Genomic DNA, 23078 nt, shown 5'->3' on the forward strand with positions numbered 1-23078 from the left:
GAATATTTTATTTTTAAATTTTGAATGAATTATAATTTGATTAAATTTAACTTAAATTTTTAATATTTCATTTAAATTATATAAAATATACTAATTTTATTTATTTATTTATTTTATTTAAATTATTACTTTTTTTAATGTAAATTAAATATTTTATTATTTTTTAAATTTAAATTAAATGAATTTTATTTATTTATTTGTTATTTAAATAAAATATTCTTTTTATTTATTTATTAAATTAAATTAAATATCTTATTATTTTTTTATAAATCAAATATTTTATTATTATTTTAATTTTAAATTTATTTAATTTTATTTTTATTTAAATTATATTATTTATTTACTTAAAATAAAATAATTTTATTTTTTACATTTAAATTAAATATTTAATTTTTTTTAATAAATTAAATATTTTATTTACAAAAAAAATGACACATTTTTTTATTCAAATTCATTATTTTCATTTGCTTTTTAAGTTTAAGTTAAATTGTTCTTTTAACTTTAAATTGAATAATTTTTTTTATTTTAAATTAAATATTATATATTTTTTTATTTAAATTATATAAAATATAATTTTAATTATTTATTTTTTATTTTAATAAAATATTTTATAAATTTTTTAATTCTAAATTACTTATTGGATTTTTTTATTTGAATTATATATTTTATTTTTTTTATTTAAATTATATAATATACAATAATTTTATTTATTTGTTTTTTTTAATTTAAATTGAATATTTTATTACTTTTTTAATGTAAATTAAATATTTTATTAGTTTTTAAATTTAAATTGAATGATTTATTACTTCTTTAACTTAAATAAAATATTTTATCATTCTTTTGATTTTAAATTTATTATTTTTTTATTTAAATTATATTATTTATTTATTTAAAATAAAATAATTTTATATTTTACATTTAAATTAAATATTTTATTTTTTTAATTAATTAAATATTTTTTTTTATTTCTTTTATTTAATTTGAAAATTTTTTAATTTTACATTAATTAATCTAATTTTGTTTGTTTAATTTAAATTACACATTTATTTTTTTTATTCAAATTCATTATTTTAATTTATTTTTTAAGTTTAAATTAAATATTATATATTTTTTTTATTTAAATTATATATTTTAATTTTTTTATTTAAATTATATAAAATATAATTTTAATTATTTATTTTTTATTTTAATAAAATATTTTATAATTTTTTTAATTTTAAATTACTTATTGGATTTTTTTTATTTGAATTATATGTTTTATTTTTTTATTTAAATTATATAATATATAATAATTTTATTTATTTATTTGTTATTTAAATAAAATGTTTTATTTATTTATTTTTTTAATTTAAATTAAATATTTTATTACTTTTTTAATTGTAATTAAATATTTTAATATTTTTTAAATTTAAATTGAATGATTTATTTTTTTTTTATTTAAATTATATTATTTATTTATTTAAAATAAAATAATTTTATTGTTTTACATTTAAATTAAATATTTTATTTTTTTCAAAATTATTTAATTAATTTAATTAAATATTTTTAATTATTTTTTTTATTTAAATTGAATATTTTTTAATATTACATTAATTATTCTAATTTTTTGTTTAATTTAAATTACACATTTATTTTTTTTATTCAAATTCATTATATTAATTTGTTTTTTTAAATTAGTTCTTTTAATTTTAAATTGAATATTTTTTTTCTTTAATTTAAATTAAACATTTTATATATTTTTTATTTAAATTATATACTTTAATTCTTTTACTTAAATTATATAAAATATAATAATTTTATTTATTTATTTGTTTTTTAAGTAAAATATTTTATTTATTTATTTTTTACATTAAATTGAATTATTTATTATTATTTTTTAATGTAAATCAAATATTTTATTATTCTTTTAATTTTAAATTAATTATTTAAATTTTTTTCTGGAGACAAAATATTACAATGGTGAATATTTTATTGAATAAAGGTTATTTTAATAAAAATTTTATTGTTTCAAAGTTAAACATAACAGATAATTTAAATTATGTGTATGTTAAACATATGAATTAATTTATTACCACAATACATTTTTTAAAAATAAAATTGTTACGGTAATAACCATATTGTATGTTTGTTTCCCTTAAAATAATTTTATTTTTTGTTACAGGTAAGCCTTGAACTCGGACAATAAGGTTTGACTCAACACACGTTTCATCCATTCAGTACAGAAGAACCAACCAACCAACTGAAATTCAAACCAAACGACGTTTGTTTATCCGGGGCAATTTGTCATAGGTCTATTAGCTGACGGGTCTCCTTAATCCCCGTTAATTCAGTTTCGCAACTACGTAATCTATCTTTTAACCGGCACGCGGGAGGTTAGTAAGTAGATGAGTCGAATTTCCGAAAGGGTTTCGACCGTTGGGACAAACTCGAAAATAATTTTGATCTTCGGACGAATTAAGTAAATTAAGCGACGTCTGGGAGATTTATCTTCGTCAGGCACGCGTAATTTTATTTAAGTTTAACACGATTTGTAACTTATCGTCCCTCGAACAGGTGCGTTTAATGTAATTATGTATTTAGAGTACGTCCAAGTTGTGAATTTGATTAGTGGCCACGCCCACCTGGTGCGCAGTTCAGTCTGCGCAAGTGGCTGAGTTTAGTTCAACATTTTGCCGTTGTGTACTCAGTGACACGGGCAATGTACGAAGTACAAACTCGATTAGAATTAAACTACGAATTAATTCACTCAGCTTTGCAACAAATCCGTTCGTGATGCACGGAACTGAAATGTGGAACAGTTGGCGGCTTAAATTAAAGACAAAATCCATATTCTTGACTTGAACAGTGACCCGACGTCTCTCCAAATTGTCCCGCAATTATGATTAATTCGTCGTTCCAACTGACACGCTCCTCACCCACTTCAACCCCTCCCCGGGGGGGAATAAGGGCCGTGACGTTCAGCATTAACATGTCCCAACTTCCAGTTTTACGCTATCAACTGTGCGAGTGTGTTAAAACAATCTACAAACAACGTTTACGATTATTTACGGCCGCCACCAAAAAGTCATAACAACAATTAAATCGGCAACAACATCTTGCCGGTCCCGGGACAGGGGAAAAACGATGGGGTTGACATAAATAAGTTTTGAAACGGTCGCGTTATTAAGATGTAAATGAACGGCGCACCCTCTGCGTCCGAGTGGGGTTAGGGTAGATTTTTATTGCGAGAAGGTTTTACAACCCCATTAGGTGTGGGTATTATTTAGTTCGGATTGACCGCTAAATGTGGGTTTGGAGGACTATAGTACCACGTTTTGATTAACTGAAGTTTTATTGGGTTTTCGTATTGGGGGAGGAATAAAGGGAAACAATTGTTTTATGAAATATTAAATTAAATTATGAATTTGTTATTCTAAAATAATAATTAATATAATATAAATAATTTAATACAAATCACAAATAGTAAATGTAATAAACATTGCTTTCCGGACATAATTTAATGTAATAATTATTGTTTGTTTTAAAATAATGTCACAAATTATATTTATAATATTGACTGTAGTAAATCAATATTTAAAACAACTGCATCATACAAACATAATATAAAAATATGAAAATTAATAAAACAAATCATATGAAATAAATCAAATAATAATATGAAATTTTAATGATTTGTATCAGACTGTTTTTTATAATGTCAATAATAATTAAACTTAGATTTATTAGTAAAAAATTGTAGTTGAATTTTTTGTATGTTCAATAGTAATTAACTGAAAGTTTTTTACTGTTTGTCATATAATAATTGATACTGAATGAAGTTTTTGGTGTCTACATTATTAAATAAAGTAGAAAAAGTTGTCAAAATGTTTAATAAAATCAGAGAGAGAGTGTGTTAAAATTATTGAAGTTGAGGCTCATTTTAATTTTTAACTTTATTTCATTATAAACCTCTTTAGTTTTTTACAGTTTATTATTTAAAAATTGATGCTAATTGAAAGTTTTGGTGCCCTTAATAATAATTTATCTTAAAAATGGTAAAAACTAGTAAAAATATTTGATAAACTCAAAGTAAGTGTGTTAAAATTATGGAAGTTGAGGCTCATTTTAATATTTACATTTATTTTACTATAAATTCATTTAATTTGTTACAGTTTATTATATAAAAATTGATGCTTTTTGAAAGTTTTGGTGTTCTCAATAATAATTTATCTTGGAAATAGTAAAAACTGATAAAAATATTTAATAAACTCAATATAAGTTTGTTAAAAATATGGAAGTTGTGGCTCATTTTAATGTTTACCTTTATTTCACTATAAATTCATTTATTTTGTTACAGTTTATTATATAAAAATTGATGCTAATTGAAAGTTTTGGTGCCCTTAATAATAATTTATCTTGGAAATGGTAAAAACTAGTAAAAATATTTGATAATCTCAAAGTAAGTGTGTTAAAATTTTGGAAGTTGAGGCTCATTTTAATATTTACCTTTATTTCACTATAAATTTATTTATTTTGTTACAGTTTATTATATAAAAATTGATGCTAATTGAAAGTTTTGGTGCCCTTAATAATAATTTATCTTGGAAATGGTAAAAACTAATAAAAATACTTAATAAACTTAATATAAGTGTGTTAAAAGTATGGAAGTTGAGGCTCATTTTAATATTTACCTTCATTTCACTATAAATTCATTTATTTTGTTACAGTTTATTATATAAAAATTGATGCTAGTTGAAAGTTTTGGTGTCCTTAATAATAATTTATATTGGAAATGGTAAAAACTAGTAAAAGTATTTGATAATCTCAAAGTAAGTGTGTTAAAATTATGGAAGTTGAGGCTCATTTTAATATTTACCTTTATTTTACTATAAATTTTGTTACAGTTTATTATATAAAAATTGATGCTAATTGAAAGTTTTGGTGCCCTTAATAATAATTTATCTTGGAAATGGTAAAAACTAGTAAAAGTATTTGATAATCTCAAAGTAAGTGTGTTAAAATTATGGAAGTTTAGGCTCATTTTAATATTTACCTTTATTTTACTATAAATTTTGTTACAGTTTATTATATAAAAATTGATTCTAATTGAAAGTTTTGGTGCCCTTAATAATAATTTATCTTGGAAATGGTAAAAACTAGTAAAAGTATTTGATAATCTCAAAGTAAGTGTGTTAAAATTATGGAAGTTGAGGCTCATTTTAATATTTACCTTTATTTTACTATAAATTTTGTTACAGTTTATTATATAAAAATTGATGCTAATTGAAAGTTTTGGTGCCCTTAATAATAATTTATCTTGGAAATGGTAAAAACTAGTAAAAGTATTTGATAATCTCAAAGTAAGTGTGTTAAAATTATGGAAGTTTAGGCTCATTTTAATATTTACCTTTATTTTACTATAAATTTTGTTACAGTTTATTATATAAAAATTGATTCTAATTGAAAGTTTTGGTGCCCTTAATAATAATTTATCTTGGAAATGGTAAAAACTAGTAAAAGTATTTGATAATCTCAAAGTAAGTGTGTTAAAATTATGGAAGTTGAGGCTCATTTTAATATTTACCTTTATTTTACTATAAATTTTGTTACAGTTTATTATATAAAAATTGATGCTAATTGAAAGTTTTGGTGCTCTCAATAATAATTTATCTTGGGAATGGTAAAAACTAATAAAAATACTTAATAAACTCAATATAAGTGTGTTAAAAGTATGGAAGTTGAGGCTCATTTTAATATTTACCTTTATTTTACTACAAATTCATTTATTTTGTTACAGTTTATTATATAAAAATTGATGCTAATTGAATGTTTTGTGCCCTCAATAATAATTTAACTCAATGTAAGTGTATAATTGAGGGTTCAATTAATTTTTGGTGTTCACAATAATAATTAAGTATCGAAAAGTATTGCTAAATGTGAGAGTACATTAAAATTAGTCAAGTTGGTGTTGGAACAATTAGACACGCCTATAATGCGCAGTTACTTAATAACACGTTTCTGCGCACATGTGACCTTCAACCATTGTATTAAAGACTTAACAGTAAAAAATTGCTGCTGTTAGATAACTAAAATACACAAAATTAATTATGTTATCTTTCATGTAAGATCCTATCATTGTTCCACAGTTTAAATCGATAAATTTTTGCGACGGCTTCATTATTCGCAAAGCCTATGGAGATCGCGTTTGATAAATAGAGGCAGGCTTAAACTTTGCACTTGAACCGACCCGTCATTGTGCCAATCGATATCTGATGGTAACAGTGGGCTACGAAATCGGGTACCGGCCACAGATAGTCATCTGTTGATTTATAACCTAACCTAACCGACGGATTTCGCCGTCCGATAAACGCAAAATTCAGTAACTAACAGTTTAACAATTGTCCCCGGAAACAAAAAAAAATCCGGACGTGCAATTTTCTAACCGGCAACTGGATTACAAAAGCAATTAGGATAAAAAGCACCAAGCACGATGTACAAATATTGATTTTGGAGAAGCGATTGCTTTTCTTTTGCGACCAAACAATAACGCGCATTGAAACTTTCAGTTTTAAGCGGCCCCGTTCTTATTAAAAGTTTCTATGAAGTTGCAGCGTAGGAAAAACGTAATAGGAATTAGTTTCCAATTTCGCGGCACCGTGCTTTCAAGCTTTTGCTAGTAATGTGATTACATTTAGGTCGATTAAATTACAGGGAAAATGTACATCTGTGCTGAGAGGTAAAAATTTGTTTAAGTGGCAAGATACATGAAAGAATTGTTATTTAATCGGATGAGGTTGGCAGTACAGCAGTTAGCCACGCCCTCCGAATGCGCAGTAGTACTAAAAGTGGTTTATGCACTTGTAACTGTCAATGTACTAATCTCAGCTTAATCAATATCATATTTTAATATCTACATTTCCTTTGTGTATATTATCGAATGTTCTGGCGGGTTTTCTTAAGCTTGAAATAGCTATTTAATTAGATAAAACGGACACTAATGGATGTGTTCAACAAAATGAGTCATAAAAATTAGTATCCATTTATTTGCAACAATTATGATTATATTTTACATTGATTAAATTAGTAAGAATATATACATCTGTGTTAAAAGATAAATATTGATAGTGACAAAATACACGAGTATTAATATTTAATTGACTGAGGTTGGCAAAATAGCAGTTAGCCACGCCCTCCGAATGCGCAGTAGTACTAAAAGTGGTTTATGCACATGTAACTGTCATTGTACAAATCTCAGCTTAATCAGTATCATAATTTAATATCTACATTTCCTTTGTGTGTATTATCGAATGTTCTGGCGGGTTTTCTTAAGCTTGAAATAGCTATTTAATTAGATAAAACGGACACTAATGGATGTGTTCAACAAAATGAGTCATAAAAATTAGTATCCATTTATTTGCAACAATTATGATTATATTTTACATTGATTAAATTAGTAAAAATATGTACATCTCTGTTAAAAGGTAAACATTGATAAAGTGACAAAATACACGAGTATTAATATTTAATTGGCTGAGGTTGGCAATATAGCAGTTAGCCACGCCCTCCGAATGCGCAGTAGTACTAAAAGTGGTGTATGCACATGTAACTGTCAATATACAAATCTCAGCTTAATCAGTATCATATTTTAATATCTACATTTCCTTTGTGAGTATTATCGAATGTTCTGGCGTATTTTCTTAAGCTTAAATTAACTATTTAATTAGATAAAAAAGACACTAATGGATGTGTTCAACAAAATGAGTCATAAAAATAAGTATCGATTTAGTTGCAACAATTATGATTATATTTTACATTGATTAAATTAGTAAGAAAATGCACATTTGTGTTAAAAGGTAAATATTGATAAAGGGACAAAATACATGAGTTTTAATATCTAATTGGCTGAGGTTGGCAATATAGCAGTTAGCCACGCCCTCCGAATGCGCAGTAGTACCAAAAGTGGTTTATGCACATGTAACTGTCAATGTACAAATCTCAACTTAATCAGTATCATATTTTAATATCTACATTTCCTTTGTGTGTATTACCGAATGTTCTGGCGGGTTTTCTTAAGCTTGAAATAATTATTTAATTAGATAAAACGGGCACTAACGGATGTGTTCAACAAAATGAATCATAAAAATTTGTATCGATTTATTTGCAACAATTATGATTATATTTTACATTGATTAAATTAGTAAGAAAATGTACATCTGTGTTAAAAGGTAAATATTGAGAAAGTGACAAAATACACGAGTATTAATATTTAATTGGCTTAGGTTGGCAATATAGCAGTTAGCCACGCCCTCCGAATGCGCAGTAGTACTAAAAGTAGTTTATGCACATGTAACTGTCAGTGTACAAATCTCAGCTTAATCAGTGTCATATTTTAATATCTACATTTCTTTTGTGTGTATTATCGAATGTTCTGGCGTATTTTCTTAAGCTTAAAATAACTATTTAATTAGATAAAAAGGACATTAAAGGATGTGTTCAACACAATGAGTCAAAAAATTAGTATCGATTTATTTGCAACAATTATGATTATATTTTACATTGATTAAATTAGTAAGAAAATGTACATATGTGTTAAAAGGTAAATATTGATAAAGTGACTAAATACACAAGTATTAATATTTAATTGGCTTAGGTTGGCAATATAGAAGTAAGCCACGCCCTCCGAATGCGCAGTAATACTAAAAGTGGCTTATGCACATCCAACTGTCAGTGTACAAATCTCAGCTTAATCAGTATCATATTTTAATATCTACATTTCCTTTGTGAGTATTATCGAATGTTAAGCTTAAAATAACTATTTAATTAGATAAAAAGAACATTAAAGGATGTGTTCAACAAAATGAGTCATAAAAATTAGTATCCATTTATTTGCAACAATTATGATTATATTTTACGTTGATTAAATTAGTAAGAAAATGTACTTATGTGTTAAAAGGTAAATATTGATAAAGTGACTAAATACACAAGTATTAATATTTAATTGGCTTAGGTTGGCAATATAGCAGTTAGCCACGCCCTCCGAATGCGCAGTAGTACTAAAAGTGGTTTATGCACATGTAACTGTCAGTGTACAAATCTAAACTTAATTAGTATCACATTTTAATATCTACATTTCATTTCTGTGTATTACCGAATATTCTGGCATATGTGTCCTTCACTATACGATTCTTAATTTTATCTGAGCCAGTTTCCGTAAAGCACATTTTCTTTTGTAAATTGTTGAATGTTGTAGTCGGTTTTATTAAACTTATCATTCACTGCAGTAATTAATGAAACAAACACAAATGTTCGTGCTCAATTTTAATTGTGCCTCCGCAAGGCGACACCATCAACGACATTCTCGAGCGTCCCGACGTCCATCTTTTGCGGCGCCGCTAACGAGCCGTGTTTAACGTCGTCAGTAGGCCCCGAGTCATTTGTCAAATGGGAACGAAGAACCATTAGGTCCTTGGAAAATGAGGATGGACTCGGCAAGAGTGTTTGTGTCTTGACTAATTGCCGACTTGAGTGTCGGTTAATTCACCCTCCCCACCGTGCTGATGGCGAAAAAATAAGACGTCAAGTGTTGTCTATGAAAATGTACCTATACACCCAACAATAAATTACGGTGAATTAGCACGATCAAAAGCTCTCATGAAAGTTTCAGAGGCTCGAGGAAACAGATAAATTCAGTCCGACATTTATTGCCCCCAAATCTGGCTGGATATTTTTAAGGGGGTGGAAATTAGTATCGAAAATGAACCTTTTGTTTTATTTAATACCCACGGAAAGGAAATCGCCTTAGAAAACAATTCGCCCCGGCCGCAATTTGTATCGCAACGGCGTAAATATAAATCAGGGGAGGCCGCAAAGAAGTCGGCTCCCGCGTTTTAGGTAAATTACGCCCGTTTCGAATTACGCGGACTAATTGAACCGATGATTTATCTCGGCCCATAACTCGATATAATACTGTCTGTCGGGGGGGTTGGGATTGTTTATTGTCGTCTCAATATCCGAATTATATTCCGCAGCGATTTTATCTGATTCACCGGTTTGTTTGTTTCGTGTTTTTCGCGTTAGGAATTCGGGATTGCGATCGGAATTAATGAGAGGCAACTGAACAACGACGCGACAAAGTCAATTTTCTTTGATTTATTCGGAATCGCAATAAAAACTGAAAGTAGTTAATCCATTGATGAATACAATAAATTTCATTGAGTGGATGATTCAGGCGAAATAAACTTTTACCTTTATTTTCAGTTAGATTAGAATCAAAGAAATTTACACAAGAATTGTATAATATTCAACATTAAATGTTAAATTAAATCATTAATTAATATGATTTATTGGAATTATATGTGGAATATTACAAGTAAAAGAGTATTACAAGAGAAGAAAAAATATGTATATAATTTTTAATGATTAAAATGTATAAACTCGTAGTAAACCAAAAGGTACAAAGAGGAGTCTCTCAAACTGGCGCATTCACCATTTTAATGATTCATTTAAAGTTGAATGAATAATGTGTAAATTAATTTGATTAAGTGATTTAATATTTAAAATATTATAGGGTAAAAATATGTATAGAATTTTTAGTGATTCAAATGTATAAATTCTTAATAAACCTAAAGTACAAAAAGGAATCTCTAAAACTGGCTCATTCATCTTTATTTTAATTGTTCCAAAGTTGAATGAATAAATAGTAAATTAATTTGATTAATTGATTTAATATTAGGAATACTATAGGAACAAAAATATGCCAATTACTATAGAATTGTTGGTGACAAAAATGTATAAACTCATAGTAAACCTAAGGTACAAAAAGAAGTCTCTCAAACTGGCGCATTCACCATTTTAATGATTCATCTAAAGTTGAATGAATAAAGTGTTAATTAATTTGATTAAGTGATTTAATATTTAAAATATTATAGGGTAAAAATATGTATAGAATTTTTAGTGATTCAAATGTATAAATTCTTAGTGAACCTAAAGTACAAAAAGGAATCTCTAAAACTGGCTCATTCATCTTTATTTTAATTGTTCCAAAGTTGAATGAATAAATAGTAAATTAATTTGATTAATTGATTTAATATTAGGAATACTATAGGAACAAAAATATGCCAATTACTATAGAATTGTTGGTGACAAAAATGTATAAACTCATAGTAAACCTAAGGTACAAAAAGAAGTCTCTCAAACTGGCGCATTCACCATTTTAATGATTCATCTAAAGTTGAATGAATAAAGTGTTAATTAATTTGATTAAGTGATTTAATATTTAAAATATTATAGGGTAAAAATATGTATAGAATTTTTAGTGATTCAAATGTATAAATTCTTAGTAAACCTAAAGTACAAAAAGGAATTTCTAAAACTGGCTCATTCATCTTTATTTTAATTGTTCCAAAGTTGAATGAATAAAGAGTAAATTAATTTGATTAATTGATTTAATATTAAGAATATTATAAAAACAAAAATATGCCAATTACTATAGAATTGTTGGTGACAAAAATGTATAAACTCATGGTAAATCTAAGGCACAAAAAGGAGTCTCTAAAACTGGAGCATTCACCATTTTAATGATTCATCTAAAGTTGAATGAATAATGTGTAAATTAATTTGATTAAGTGATTTAATATTTAAAATATTATATGGTAAAAATATGTATAGAATTTTTAGTGATTCAAATGTATAAATTCTTAGTAAACCTAAAGTACAAAAAGGAATCTCTAAAACTGGCTCATTCACCTTTATTTTCATTGTTCCAAAGTTGAATGAATAAAGAGTAAATTAATTTGATTAATTGAGTTAATATTAGGAATACTATAGGAACAAAAATATGCCAATTACTATAGAATTGTTGGTGACAAAAATGTATAAACTCATAGTAAACCTAAGGTACAAAAATAAGTCTCTAAAACTGTAGCATTCACCATTTTAATGATTCATCTAAAGTTGAATGAATAATGTGTAAATTAATTTGATTAAGTGATTTAATATTTAAAATATTATAGGGTAAAAATATGTATAGAATTTTTAGTGATTCAAATGTATAAATTCTTAATAAACCTAAAGTACAAAAAGGAATCTCTAAAACTGGCTCATTCATCTTTATTTTAATTGTTCCAAAGTTCCATTTTAATGATTCATCTAAAGTTGAATGAATAAAGTGATAATTAATTTGATTAAGTGATTTAATATTTAAAATATTATAGGGTAAAAATATGTATAGAATTTTTAGTGATTCAAATGTATAAATTCTTAGTAAACCTAAAGTACAAAAAGGAATCTCTAGAACTGGCTCATTCATCTTTATATTAATTGTTCCAAAGTTGAATGAATAAAGAGTAAATTAATTTGATTAACTGATTAAATATTAGAAATATTATAGGAATAAAAATATGCCAATTACCATAGAATTTTTGGTGATAAAAATGTATAAACTCGTAGTAAACCAAAAGGTACAAAGAGGAGTCTCTCAAACTGGCGCATTCACCATTTTAATGATTCATCTAAAGTTGAATGAATAAAGTGTTAATTAATTTGATTAAGTGATTTAATATTTAAAATATTATAGGGTAAAAATATGTATAGAATTTTTAGTGATTCAAATGTATAAATTCTTAGTAAACCTAAAGTACAAAAAGGAATCTCTAAAACTGGCTCATTCATCTTTATTTTAATTGTTCCAAAGTTGAATGAATAAAGAGTAAATTAATTTGATTAATTGATTTAATATTAGGAATACTATAGGAACAAAAATATGCCAATTATTATAGAATTGTTGGTGACAAAAATGTATAAACTCATAGTAAACCTAAGGTACAAAGAGGAGTCTCTCAAACTGGCGCATTCACCATTTTAATGATTCATCTAAAGTTGAATGAATAAAGTGTTAATTAATTTGATTAAGTGATTTAATATTTAAAATATTATAGGGTAAAAATATGTATAGAATTTTTAGTGATTCAAATGTATAAATTCTTAGTGAACCTAAAGTACAAAAAGGAATCTCTAAAACTGGCTCATTCATCTTTATTTTAATTGTTCCAAAGTTGAATGAATAAAAAGTAAATTAATTTGATTAATTGATTTAATATTAGGAATACTATAGGAACAAAAATATGCCAATTACTATAGAATTGTTGGTGACAAAAATGTATAAACTCATAGTAAACCTAAGGTACAAAAAGAAGTCTCTAAAACTGGAACATTCACCATTTTAATGATTCATCTAAAGTTGAATGAATAAAGTGTTAATTAATTTGATTAAGTGATTTAATATTTAAAATATTATAGGGTAAAAATATGTATAGAATTTTTAGTGATTCAAATGTATAAATTCTTAGTAAACCTAAAGTACAAAAAGGAGTCTCCAAAACTGGCTCAAACATCTTTATCATCATTGTTCCAAAGTAAAGAGTAAATTAATTTGATTAATTGATTTAATATTAGGAATATTATAAAAACAAAAATATGCCAATTACTATAGAATTGTTGGTGACAAAAATGTATAAACTCATAGTAAACCTAAGGTACAAAGAGGAGTCTCTCAAACTGGCGCATTCACCATTTTAATGATTCATCTAAAGTTGAATGAATAAAGTGTTAATTAATTTGATTAAGTGATTTAATATTTAAAATATTATAGGGTAAAAATATGTATAGAATTTTTAGTGATTCAAATGTATAAATTCTTAGTGAACCTAAAGTACAAAAAGGAATCTCTAAAATTGGCTCATTCATCTTTATTTTAATTGTTCCAAAGTTGAATGAATAAAGAGTAAATTAATTTGATTAATTGATTTAATATTAGGAATACTATAGGAACAAAAATATGCCAATTACTATAGAATTGTTGGTGACAAAAATGTATAAACTCATAGTAAACCTAAGGTACAAAAAGAAGTCTCTAAAACTGGAACATTCACCATTTTAATGATTCATCTAAAGTTGAATGAATAAAGTGTTAATTAATTTGATTAAGTGATTTAATATTTAAAATATTATAGGGTAAAAATATGTATAGAATTTTTAGTGATTCAAATGTATAAATTCTTAGTAAACCTAAAGTACAAAAAGGAGTCTCCAAAACTGGCTCAAACATCTTTATCATCATTGTTCCAAAGTAAAGAGTAAATTAATTTGATTAATTGATTTAATATTAGGAATATTATAAAAACAAAAATATGCCAATTACTATAGAATTGTTGGTGACAAAAATGTATAAACTCATAGTAAACCTAAGGTACAAAAAGAAGTCTCTAAAACTGGAGTATTCACCATTTTAATGATTCATCTAAAGTTGAATGAATAAAGTGTTAATTAATTTGATTAAGTGATTTAATATTTAAAATATTATAGGGTAAAAATATGTATAGAATTTTTAGTGATTCAAATGTATAAATTCTTAGTAAACCTAAAGTACAAAAAGGAGTCTCCAAAACTGGCTCAAACATCTTTATCATCATTGTTCCAAAGTAAAGAGTAAATTAATTTGATTAATTGATTTAATATTAGGAATATTATAAAAACAAAAATATGCCAATTACTATAGAATTGTTGGTGACAAAAATGTATAAACTCATAGTAAACCTAAGGTACAAAAAGAAGTCTCTAAAACTGGAGCATTCACCATTTTAATGATTCATCTAAAGTTGAATGAATAAAGTGATAATTAATTTGATTAAGTGATTTAATATTTAAAATATTATAGGGTAAAAATATGTATAGAATTTTTAGTGATTCAAATGTATAAATTCTTAGTAAACCTAAAGTACAAAAAGGAATCTCTAGAACTGGCTCATTCATCTTTATTTTAATGGTTCCAAAGTTGAATGAATAAAGAGTAAATTAATTTGATTAACTGATTAAATATTAGAAATATTATAGGAATAAAAATATGCCAATTACCATAGAATTTTTGGTGATAAAAATGTATAAACTCGTAGTAAACCAAAAGGTACAAAGAGGAGTCTCTCAAACTGGCGCATTCACCATTTTAATGATTCATCTAAAGTTGAATGAATAAAGTGTTAATTAATTTGATTAAGTGATTTAATATTTAAAATATTATAGGGTAAAAATATGTATAGTAGTTGAATGAATAAAGAGTAAATTAATTTGATTAATTGATTTAATATTAGGAATACTATAGGAACAAAAATATGCCAATTACTATAGAATTTTTGGTGATAAAAATGTATAAACTCGTAGTAAATCTAAGGTACAAAAAGGAATCTCTAAAACGGGGGTATTCACCATTTTAATTATTCATCTAAAGTTGAATGAATAAACTGTAAATTAATTTGATGAAGATTTAATATTAAAATATTATAGGGTAAAAATATGTATAGAATTTTTAGTGATTCAAATGTATAAATTCTTAGTAAATCTAAAGTACAAAAAGGAGTCTCTAAAACTAGCTTATTCATCTTTATTTTAATTGTTCCAAAGTTGAATAAATAAAGAATAAATAAATTTGATTATAACTATATATATATATATATATATATATAGTTATAGTAAATCTAAAGTAATAATGATGTAAGAATTTATAGTAAAATAAAAATAAAAATGAGTCTCACGTTGCACAATTTGAACACGAATACTTTGAGTTCAGTAAATCTTTCAACATTTCTATAAGTTTTCTAACAATCTCCGAGTTTAATTACAACTCACAATAAAATACAAAACGGTTTAGTTTCCCGTTGAATTTCATGCACGTAAGGACGAATCTAATGGGAAAACAAGTAGCCGACAGACACATAAATACCGAGTGCAGCAACACGATACAACATGTAAGAAATTAAAGCGTGCTTTTTGCCCGGAAATGATCTTAAGCTTTTAAGATTTTCAAATATTCATCCTGCCAAGGCCCGGGGCGTTGGTCCTTGCCATTTATTATTTAAAACTCCGACCAACATATTCAATTCTCTCTGCGAACATTGCAAGCTTATCAATGTTTTATAATAAAAGCAACATTTTGCACAGTTTGTAACACCGAAAGCTAATCTTCGAGTGGTTTTAAATGTTGGACAGTGTCCGGATGAAATTTATGACGTGCCATGTTCAGCCTTACGTTTTATGGGTGCGTTTCAATTCCATGAGCAGGTGTAAATCATCTGATCAATCAAAACTATCGGTTTATTGGTGTTATGTGAAGCTTGAAGCTGTTCATTGTTATGGATTATCTATAAACTACATTTAGAGTTGGACAACGATAAATCATTGTCTGAATTGCTGAATTTATACAATTTCGAGGGAAACATAAAATTACCAACATAATCTCACGATTTTCGTGTCATAAACTTCCGGGGGAACGGTATCAGTCGCACCCTCCGAAATCCGGGTTTATTTAGACGTCGTTCGCGACATGTTTAACTTGTGAAAGACGTTATTTTTGGGAAACGATCTGATAAAGTACGTTTAAGAATACTTAAGTTTGAGGGACTAATTAAATTTACAATAAATGAACATTAAGCTGAAAGTTATGATAATTTAAATCGACAAATGTTATTCCGATAATAACTATCAAAATGATAATTACAATCGACCTCAATAAATGTAATGCATTTTGCATAATTTATTAAAAGTTTAGTGAATGTTTGTACTAATATTTTAATGTTTTTAAGTCCAATTAACTTTGAGGATACAAAAATTTAAATTACCACAATTACTTTGTATTTAGTAAATATTTCTACTAGTCTTTTACTGTTTCTAAGTGTAATTGACTTAGAGGACACAGAATCTTGAATTGCCAACGATTTAATTACAAAAACTTATAGTAAAACAAGAACACATATTGAAACGAGACTTGACTTGCACAATTTTGACACAATTACTTTGTGTTTAGTGAATATTTCTACTAGTCTTTTGCTGTTTCTAAGTTTAATTGACTTGGAGGACACAGAATCTTGAATTACCAACGATTTTTATGTGGTCAAAAGTAAGAAAATTACAAAAACTTATAGTAAAACAGGAACACACATTGAAATGAGACTTGACTTGCACAATTTTGACACAATTACTTTGTGTTTAGTAAATATTTCTACTAGTCTTTTGCTGTTTCTAAGTTTAATTGACTTAAGAGGACACAGAATCTTGAATTACCAACGATTTTTATGTGGTCAAAAGTAAGAAAATTACAAAAACTTATAGTAAAACAGGAACACACATTGAAATGAGACTTGACTTGCACAATTTTGGCACAATTACTTTGTGTTTAGTAAATATTTCTACTAGTCTTTTGCTGTTTCTAAGTTTAATTTACTTAGAGGACACAGAATCTTGAATTACCAACGATTTTTATGTGGTCAAAAGTAAGAAAATTACAAAAACTTATAGTAAAACAGGAACACACATTGAAATGAGACTTGACTTGCACAATTTTGACACAATTACTTTGTGTTTAGTAAATATTTCTACTAGTCTTTTGCTGTTTCTAAGTTTAATTTACTTAGAGGACACAGAATCTTGAATTACCAACGATTTTTATGTGGTCAAAAGTAAGAAAATTACAAAAACTTATAGTAAAACAGGAACACACATTGAAATGAGACTTGACTTGCACAATTTTGGCACAATTACTTTGTGTTTAGTAAATATTTCTACTAGTCTTTTGCTGTTTCTAAGTTTAATTTACTTAGAGGACACAGAATCTTGAATTACCAACGATTTTTATTTGGTCAAAAGTAAGATAATTACAAAAACTTATAGTAAAACAGAAACACAAATTGAAATGACACTTTACTTGCACAATTTTGTCACAATTACTTTGTGTTTAGTAAATATTTCTACTAGTCTTTTGCTGTTTCTAAGTTTAATTGACTTAGAGGACACAGAATCTTGACTTACCAACGATTTTTATGTGGTCAAAAGTAAGAAAATTACAAAAACTTATAGTAAAACAGGAACACACATTGAAATGAGACTTGACTTGCACAATTTTGACACAATTACTTTGTGTTTAGTAAATATTTCTACTAGTCTTTTGCTGTTTCTAAGTTTAATTGACTTAGAGGACACAGAATCTTGAATTACCAACGATTTTTATGTGGTCAAAAGTAAGAAAATTACAAAAACTTATAGTAAAACAGGAACACACATTGAAATGAGACTTGACTTGTACAATTTTAACACAATTACTTTGTGTTTAGTAAATATTTCTACTAGTCTTTTGCTGTTTCTTAGTTTGATAGACTTAGAGGACACAGAATTTGGCATAATTACTTTGTGTTTAGTAAATATTTCTACTAATCTTTTACTGTTTCTAAGTTTAATTGACTTAGAGGACACAGAATTTTGAATTACCAACTATTTTTATGTGGCCAAAAGTAAGAAAATTACAAAAACTTATAGTAAAACAGGAACACACATTGAAATGAGACTTGACTTGCACAATTTTGACACAATTACTTTGTGTTTAGTAAATATTTCTACTAGTCTTTTACTGTTTCTAAGTTTAATTGACTTAGAGGACACAGAATCTTGAATTACCAACGATTTTTATTTGGTCAAAAGTAAGATAATAACAAAAACTTATAGTAAAACAGGAACACACATTGAAATGAGACTTGACTTGCACAATTTTGGTACAATTACTTTGTGTTTAGTAAATATTTCTACTAGTCTTTTGCGTTTCTAAGTTTAATTGACTTAGAGGACACAGAATCTTGAATTACCAACGATTTTTATGTGGTCAAAAGTAAGAAAATTATAAAAACTTATAGTAAAACAGGAACACACATTGAAATGAGACTTGACTTGCACAATTTTGTCACAATTACTTTGTGTTTAGTAAATATTTCTACTAGTCTTTTGCTGTTTCTAAGTTTAATTGACTTAGAGGACACAGAATCTTGACTTACCAACGATTTTTATGTGGTCAAAAGTAAGAAAATTACAAAAACTTATAGTAAAACAGGAACACACATTGAAATGAGACTTGACTTGCACAATTTTGACACAATTACTTTGTGTTTAGTAAATATTTCTACTAGTCTTTTGCTGTTTCTAAGTTTAATTGACTTAGAGGACACAGAATCTTGAATTACCAACGATTTTTATGTGGTCAAAAGTAAGAAAATTACAAAAACTTATAGTAAAACAGGAACACACATTGAAATGAGACTTGACTTGTACAATTTTAACACAATTACTTTGTGTTTAGTAAATATTTCTACTAGTCTTTTGCTGTTTCTTAGTTTGATAGACTTAGAGGACACAGAATTTGGCATAATTACTTTGTGTTTAGTAAATATTTCTACTAATCTTTTACTGTTTCTAAGTTTAATTGACTTAGAGGACACAGAATTTTGAATTACCAACTATTTTTATGTGGCCAAAAGTAAGAAAATTACAAAAACTTATAGTAAAACAGGAACACACATTGAAATGAGACTTGACTTGCACAATTTTGACACAATTACTTTGTGTTTAGTAAATATTTCTACTAGTCTTTTACTGTTTCTAAGTTTAATTTACTTAGAGGACACAGAATCTTGAATTACCAACGATTTTTATTTGGTCAAAAGTAAGATAATAACAAAAACTTATAGTAAAACAGGAACACACATTGAAATGAGACTTGACTTGCACAATTTTGGTACAATTACTTTGTGTTTAGTAAATATTTCTACTAGTCTTTTGCGTTTCTAAGTTTAATTGACTTAGAGGACACAGAATCTTGAATTACCAACGATTTTTATGTGGTCAAAAGTAAGAAAATTATAAAAACTTATAGTAAAACAGGAACACACATTGAAATGAGACTTGACTTGCACAATTTTGTCACAATTACTTTGTGTTTAGTAAATATTTCTACTAGTCTTTTGCTGTTTCTAAGTTTAATTGACTTAGAGGACACAGAATCTTGACTTACCAACGATTTTTATGTGGTCAAAAGTAAGAAAATTACAAAAACTTATAGTAAAACAGGAACACACATTGAAATGAGACTTGACTTGCACAATTTTGACACAATTACTTTGTGTTTAGTAAATATTTCTACTAGTCTTTTGCTGTTTCTAAGTTTAATTTACTTAGAGGACACAGAATCTTGAATTACCAACGATTTTTATTTGGTCAAAAGTAAGATAATTACAAAAACTTATAGTAAAACAGAAACACAAATTGAAATGACACTTTACTTGCACAATTTTGTCACAATTACTTTGTGTTTAGTAAATATTTCTACTAGTCTTTTGCTGTTTCTAAGTTTAATTGACTTAGAGGACACAGAATCTTGACTTACCAACGATTTTTATGTGGTCAAAAGTAAGAAAATTACAAAAACTTATAGTAAAACAGGAACACACATTGAAATGAGACTTGACTTGCACAATTTTGACACAATTACTTTGTGTTTAGTAAATATTTCTACTAGTCTTTTGCTGTTTCTAAGTTTAATTGACTTAGAGGACACAGAATCTTGAATTACCAACGATTTTTATGTGGTCAAAAGTAAGAAAATTACAAAAACTTATAGTAAAACAGGAACACACATTGAAATGAGACTTGACTTGTACAATTTTAACACAATTACTTTGTGTTTAGTAAATATTTCTACTAGTCTTTTGCTGTTTCTTAGTTTGATAGACTTAGAGGACACAGAATTTGGCATAATTACTTTGTGTTTAGTAAATATTTCTACTAATCTTTTACTGTTTCTAAGTTTAATTGACTTAGAGGACACAGAATTTTGAATTACCAACTATTTTTATGTGGCCAAAAGTAAGAAAATTACAAAAACTTATAGTAAAACAGGAACACACATTGAAATGAGACTTGACTTGCACAATTTTGACACAATTACTTTGTGTTTAGTAAATATTTCTACTAGTCTTTTACTGTTTCTAAGTTTAATTGACTTAGAGGACACAGAATCTTGAATTACCAACGATTTTTATTTGGTCAAAAGTAAGATAATAACAAAAACTTATAGTAAAACAGGAACACACATTGAAATGAGACTTGACTTGCACAATTTTGGTACAATTACTTTGTGTTTAGTAAATATTTCTACTAGTCTTTTGCGTTTCTAAGTTTAATTGACTTAGAGGACACAGAATCTTGAATTACCAACGATTTTTATGTGGTCAAAAGTAAGAAAATTATAAAAACTTATAGTAAAACAGGAACACACATTGAAATGAGACTTGACTTGCACAATTTTGTCACAATTACTTTGTGTTTAGTAAATATTTCTACTAGTCTTTTGCTGTTTCTAAGTTTAATTGACTTAGAGGACACAGAATCTTGACTTACCAACGATTTTTATGTGGTCAAAAGTAAGAAAATTACAAAAACTTATAGTAAAACAGGAACACACATTGAAATGAGACTTGACTTGCACAATTTTGACACAATTACTTTGTGTTTAGTAAATATTTCTACTAGTCTTTTGCTGTTTCTAAGTTTAATTGACTTAGAGGACACAGAATCTTGAATTACCAACGATTTTTATGTGGTCAAAAGTAAGAAAATTACAAAAACTTATAGTAAAACAGGAACACACATTGAAATGAGACTTGACTTGTACAATTTTAACACAATTACTTTGTGTTTAGTAAATATTTCTACTAATCTTTTACTGTTTCTAAGTTTAATTGACTTAGAGGACACAGAATTTTGAATTACCAACTATTTTTATGTGGCCAAAAGTAAGAAAATTACAAAAACTTATAGTAAAACAGGAACACACATTGAAATGAGACTTGACTTGCACAATTTTGACACAATTACTTTGTGTTTAGTAAATATTTCTACTAGTCTTTTACTGTTTCTAAGTTTAATTGACTTAGAGGACACAGAATCTTGAATTACCAACGATTTTTATTTGGTCAAAAGTAAGATAATAACAAAAACTTATAGTAAAACAGGAACACACATTGAAATGAGACTTGACTTGCACAATTTTGGTACAATTACTTTGTGTTTAGTAAATATTTCTACTAGTCTTTTGCGTTTCTAAGTTTAATTGACTTAGAGGACACAGAATCTTGAATTACCAACGATTTTTATGTGGTCAAAAGTAAGAAAATTATAAAAACTTATAGTAAAACAGGAACACACATTGAAATGAGACTTGACTTGCACAATTTTGACACAATTACTTTGTGTTTAGTAAATATTTCTACTAGTCTTTTGCTGTTTCTAAGTTTAATTGACTTAGAGGATACAGAATCTTGAATTACCAACGATTTTTATGTGGTCAAAAGTAAGAAAATTACAAAAACTTATAGTAAAACAGGAACACAAATTGAAATGTCTCTTGAAATGCACAATTTTGGCATAGTAAATATAGTAAATATTTCTATTAGTTTTTTACTGTTTCTAAGTTTAATTAACTTTTCGACAAATTTAGTTTGTGGCAGACGTTGTTAGGAGATTAAATGAAATATATTTAAGAATACAAAATAATATGAAATAATTTTAGTAGTAAAGGAACCAATTAAATTTAAAAGTAACGACTATGGTAAATCCGCAATTATTATTTGCAACAATAACCATCAAAATAATATTAACAATCGGGCCCAATAAATACGGCTAACGATAAATTTAATCCGGAGATTTATTATAATCATTACTCGAACAATTAATAACAATAACACAACATCCGGTCCGGAATAAATCAGCAAGTAACTAAATCTAAACGAGATACCGAAATATAAAATTACCGGTCGTAATCTGTTGATTTATGCTGCGCACGCCACACAATTTTAACCACCTATCACGTGTACCAACTTGTAAAACAACGGTTATTATTATTTGCAATTTTGCCACCGGATCCGTTTTATAGAACGTCGTAAATTTTCGCGCGCTCATTACGAACGCAATCAAGGATAATCGACGAAAAACTGTTACGTTCACGTTAATTTATTCGAGCGAAAATTTCACCGTTTCCCGGACGGCGTTGGATATGTAAAAACGCAATTTCGCTTTATTGCCCGGATTAACGGACGTCCATGAATAATTCATCGGTGTGTTGAATTAATTAAATGGCACGAAAATCACCTGAAATTGCTATAATGGTTAATATTCTGTGGATTTAGTGGATTTTGTTTACACAATTGTGGTCTAAAGTCTTTGTTCAATCTTTC

The 23078-nt window shown here is 26.5% G+C and overlaps 1 protein-coding gene and 1 long non-coding RNA gene across 9 annotated transcripts in view; both read left to right on the top strand.

Moving 5' to 3' along the window:
* Positions 1 to 23078, top strand: part of LOC109608126 (fasciclin-3) — a 406522-nt gene that overhangs the window by 212228 nt on the left and 171216 nt on the right. The gene's annotated exons all lie outside the window — the stretch shown is intronic.
* The window catches only part of LOC126266007 (uncharacterized), a 107345-nt gene continuing 91772 nt past the window's right edge, over positions 7506 to 23078 (top strand). Inside the window, exon 1 of one of the 3 annotated variants that reach the window (XR_007548465.1) lies at positions 7506 to 7644. This is a non-coding gene — a long non-coding RNA (uncharacterized LOC126266007). Of the gene's footprint in view, positions 7645 to 8276; positions 8389 to 8698; positions 8760 to 23078 lie in introns of those variants that run through there. The other 2 variants (XR_007548466.1, XR_007548464.1) reach the window with 2 other exon arrangements.

This window comes from Aethina tumida, chromosome 6 (genome assembly GCF_024364675.1).
Source record: "Aethina tumida isolate Nest 87 chromosome 6, icAetTumi1.1, whole genome shotgun sequence".
Taxonomy (NCBI): Eukaryota; Metazoa; Arthropoda; class Insecta; order Coleoptera; family Nitidulidae; genus Aethina; species Aethina tumida.